The 4,425-nt window shown below is 42.5% G+C and overlaps 1 long non-coding RNA gene across 2 annotated transcripts in view; it reads left to right on the forward strand.

The window, feature by feature from the left end:
* LOC121013453 (uncharacterized) overlaps positions 1–3,976 on the forward strand; it is a 28,882-nt gene extending 24,906 nt beyond the window's left edge. The window contains exons 4-6 of one of the 2 annotated variants that reach the window (XR_005782720.1): positions 882–1,235; positions 1,924–2,066; positions 3,546–3,976. This is a non-coding gene — a long non-coding RNA (uncharacterized LOC121013453). The remainder of the gene's footprint in view (positions 1–881; positions 1,236–1,923; positions 2,067–3,545) is intronic. The other variant, XR_005782721.1, reaches the window with a different exon arrangement.
* Positions 3,977–4,425: the final 449 nt, after the last annotated feature.

The raw sequence follows: 4,425 nt of genomic DNA on the forward strand, positions 1-4,425 counted from the left end.
AGAAAGAAAGAAAGAAAGAAAGAAAGAAAGAAAGAAAGAAAGAAAGAAAGGCCTTTCTGTACTAACTGTAAACTTTATTCTAACCAACACCAATAATTTCTTTATTGAGGCTTTCTTGAACTCTGTGTCTAATTATTTTGTCAACACAAAAACATTATGATTTGTGAAATTTATTCTTGATATACTTTGGCTTTTGCATGACTTTTGCATCTCTGTGAAAAAAAAAGTCACACGTTCATAATTACCAACCACAACGGTTTGATCCGTGATAAAATGGACCTGCCTGGTAGGGTGTAGGAGTGAGAACCTAAATGGCCTTAGGCTAAGCTCACAAGAGAAGTACTGGCAGTAGTTATTCAGAGGCATTTGGGCCAGTTAGGGGCAGTCAGTATGAGGCTGACCCATAAGGAGGCAAGAAATGTATATGTCAGCAGGTGACTGGAATAGGGTATTGGGGAAGGGAGAGGACAAGGGCTATTTGATGACTCCTTGTGGCAAAGCAAAGGGATTCAGGCCATCAGCCTGATGAAGGCTGATCCATCAGAATGAAGGCTTCTTCCAGGAGATCCAGCCATAAGTAGTGGACACCCATTCACAGCTCCTGGCACTCAGAGGTTGTGGACAACCCTTGGGAGACCTAGTGTGAGGAATGCATCCAACTACTAGTTTTGGAGGTGCCAGGATTAAAGCAGAGAACCAAGCAGGAAATTGGAGCAGCAGGAGGGAGATGCGGGATATTGGGACAAGGCTGTATGGCAGAGGCTTTGCCACTGTGGACAGAATGGGAGTTTATTACGGAAAGGAGAAGCAGCATAACAGTGGGTCTGGCAACAGGGTTGACGATGTGGAGGTACTGAATGAAGCCTCTGTTGTCTCCTCAGGTACAGGTTTGGGAGCTATTTGACAAAGGCTTGAAGCTATAGTTTGTGAGAATGACCTTCAGTACTAGAGAGATAATGGACAATAAATCAAACTTCATTTTAGTCAAGATCCAAGGAACCTATAATGTCAAAAGTTTCTTCCACTAGTAACCATGAATTACCAAGATATACTCAAAGGTCTAGTTAAGGAATTTATTTTGTGACTGCATTGAAAACAAACTCCTCAAATAGCGCCATCCTTACTGTGCTGTGACCTGTATACTCCTAACGGTTCAGAAGAGTGAAGAAAGAAACGCTGGAAGAGAATGTGTTTAAAAATACACATTTAACCTGTTCCCCAAAGCCATACCTAAGGTGAGAAAGGTGCTGCAAGAATGTAGGAGGAGGGCTCAGGCTGACTTCTAAAGGAGGAAGAAAAAGCATACCTTGTCTAAAATGAAAGCAAAATGTAGTGACGTGGTGATATTTTATGTTCACAACTAGGTCATAACTGGGGGACTGCATTTCTAATGAGGTAGTGGTCAGGCTAGGCTGGGAGCAGGGAGAGGAAGAGCAAGGCTTCTCCCTGTGTACTCATTCCACCTGGGACCAAGTAACCACAGAAATGTGCCGCTTATCAGGAAGAATGGGTGCATGAGGTTGGGTCCAGTGGTGGGCAGGAGGGAAAATCAAGAACAGAGAATGACTTCCTGTGTCATCTTTGGCCTTTGTATAGTAGGCTGCTTATATTTGTCTTCTAGAATAGAGATTATTTTTATTGATCATGGAATGGCTATGTGATGTGTCGTCTTGGTTGAACTCCCTTCTCAGAATTCCCCTTTTTTTTTAAAAAAAAATTTTTTTTAACGTTTATTTATTTTTGAGACACAGAGAGACAGAGCATGAACAGGGGAGGGTCGGGAGACACAGAATCTGAAACAGGCTCCAGGCTCTGAGCTGTCAGCACAGAGCCCGACGCGGGGCTCGAACTCACGGACCGCGAGATCGTGACCTGAGCCGAAGTCGGCCGCTCAAACGACTGAGCCACCCAGGCGCCCCTCAGAATTCCCCTTTTGAGTTTGCTTCTGGTTCATGGGGGCTTCGAGGAAGATTGTTTCACATGACTTGGAGAGCGCAAGAAAGGCAGCAGCCATTTTGTAGCATGTACACATCTTCTTGCAGGTATTCTGCCAAATACTAATTTTGGTGTGTGTTGAAGGAGTTTCCAGATGTAATTAAAGCCCCGAGTCAGTTGATTTTGAGTTAATCAAAAGGGAGAATACCCTGGGTGGTACTGACTTAATCTGGTGCAAGTTTATTTATTTATTTATTTAAAAAAAATTTTTTTTCAACGTTTATTTATTTTTGGGACAGAGACAGACAGAGCATGAATGGGGGAGGGGCAGAGAGAGAGGGAGACACAGAATCGGAAACAGGCTCCAGGCTCTGAGCCATCAGCCCAGAGCCTAACGTGGGGCTCGAACTCACAGACCGCGAGATCGTGACCTGGCTGAAGTCGGACGCTTAACCGACTGCGCCACCCAGGCACCCCTAATCTGGTGCAAGTTTAAAGAGGGGCTACGCCATCCTTGACGTGCAGAGGCTCCAGGTAGCAGATAGGAAGGAAACCTGTAAGGTGGTTACACATTTACTTGGTTGGAATGAAGCAGCAGCTGGCCTACAAATGCCTTCCCTTTCCTGTGATCTTCCTTCAGTTTCTCTGACTTCTGAGTCAGCATATGTTTAGCTCCATGGTTAAGGCCCCTGATTCTGCACAATACCCTTGTCACCAAGGTCAGAGGCAGCAAGAATACATGTTTTAGTCTATACCTGTTGGGTTTGAGCCTCTTTGTAATCTTCATTCCTGCCTGCCTGTGTACTTTGGGCTCTAGCATTTGATGTAGAGACAACCTTGCAGAGATTGCTTAGTCTGGAATTCCCTGTAATAAGTCCACACACACACACACACACACACACACACACACACACACACGTATCTGTACAAATATGTATATATGTATGCATTTATATATTTATAATTATACCAAATATAAAATGTATATAAAAACATATGCTGCTTTTGTTTCTCTGCTTTCTCTGGTTTGGTACAGTACCCTATTTTTACCTTATTTTTGTATGTTACCTTACAGTTTACCAAGCATCTCCACATATTCCGTGTTTTAGATTTCAATTTTGTGATTAATTCTAATATATCAAGAAATGAAAGAAAAAATACAGAGAATTTAGCAAAGGTTTGGTTTTGCCCATTATTACAGATTTTGAGGTGGGAGTGAAATGGGTAGGGAAATCTGGGTGCAGAGAGATCTTAAAGAAGTAACAGATCTACAAATTCAAAAAATAATACAAAACCTATGCAACAGGTATTCTGTATTCTCTCATGTATTGCTTAGATATAACAGTTCCAATTTAATCAACAGTAGGCATTATGTTCCAGGCTGGCCACTCTCTAGAAATATTTAATCTCTTGAACAATGAAAGTCACTATTGAAAAGGTTATGTATATATACATATATTTATACAGACACAAATATTTTTTTCCCCTGTAACAACAAAAGGTATGGAATACTGGAACAAAGTGATAATTTTGGAAATAACAGTAAGTTTATAACTGAATAGGCATCAAACACCGATATTTAACTCTTCATTGTTTTTCTTCTCTTTCAGGCTTTATGAAAACCGAGAAAGCCACTGTTCATGCAGAGTGGAAATAACGTTGTAATCCCACTTGGATCAGTCTTAGTGAGGACCACTAATTGCAAAACAACTTTCCCCACCATGGTTGAGGGAGGGCCCATGGGAAGAGGGCATCTGACTTAAGCAGGAAGAGGAGGATCCTCCCTCAGGATATTATGCCTGCATCGCCATGCCTTCCCACGTGGTAAAGCCTTGAGAGAAGGGTTGATAGTGGTCCACACCATGTCTTCCATAGTGCGCAAGAAAGTCTGCAGTAAGAGCCAATAAAGTGACACCACAGGGAGAGGAAAGAAAAGGGCCAGTGAAGGGGGAAACCTGCTAGTTTCGTGGGAGGTTCCAGCTGCCTCTAAGACCCTGACTCTCCTGAGGGTAGCTAAATTTTGGATTATTATAAATTGCATTTTAAAGAGCAGATGAAGAGCCCTAGGGAATAAGGATGGGTGCGGTGTTCTCCCTCTTTCTTTTAAGATTCTTGCATTCCAGGGTGCAAAGTTGAGTCAGAGTCAGGTTTGCTCAGGGGCCAGAACTTGAATCTCTATGGCCGGCAGAGATGTAAGTGGAATGGAACAGTTCTGGGGATTAATCTTTTTGCAGACTGGATGGGCCCACAGAACTGGAAGCGAGACCTGAGGTGTACTTGCTGTAAAGTTGAACATGTCTTTTCTTGAAAAGTAAGGGTAAAAATGGGGGGAAGTCACGAAAGGAGGAAGTATTTTGAGAAAATTTTAAATGCCCCCTATTATTTTGTAGTTGTGGGATTTGGGTTTAATTTGAATCTGTAAACTCTCAGAGGGCATCTGTAGGCATTTAGAAAAGGGTGGTTAATTTGCAGCAGATACTAGCTTTTGTG

Source organism: Herpailurus yagouaroundi, unplaced genomic scaffold, assembly GCF_014898765.1.
Source record: "Herpailurus yagouaroundi ecotype Mexico unplaced genomic scaffold, PumYag 29, whole genome shotgun sequence".
In the NCBI taxonomy this organism is placed as follows: Eukaryota; Metazoa; Chordata; class Mammalia; order Carnivora; family Felidae; genus Herpailurus; species Herpailurus yagouaroundi.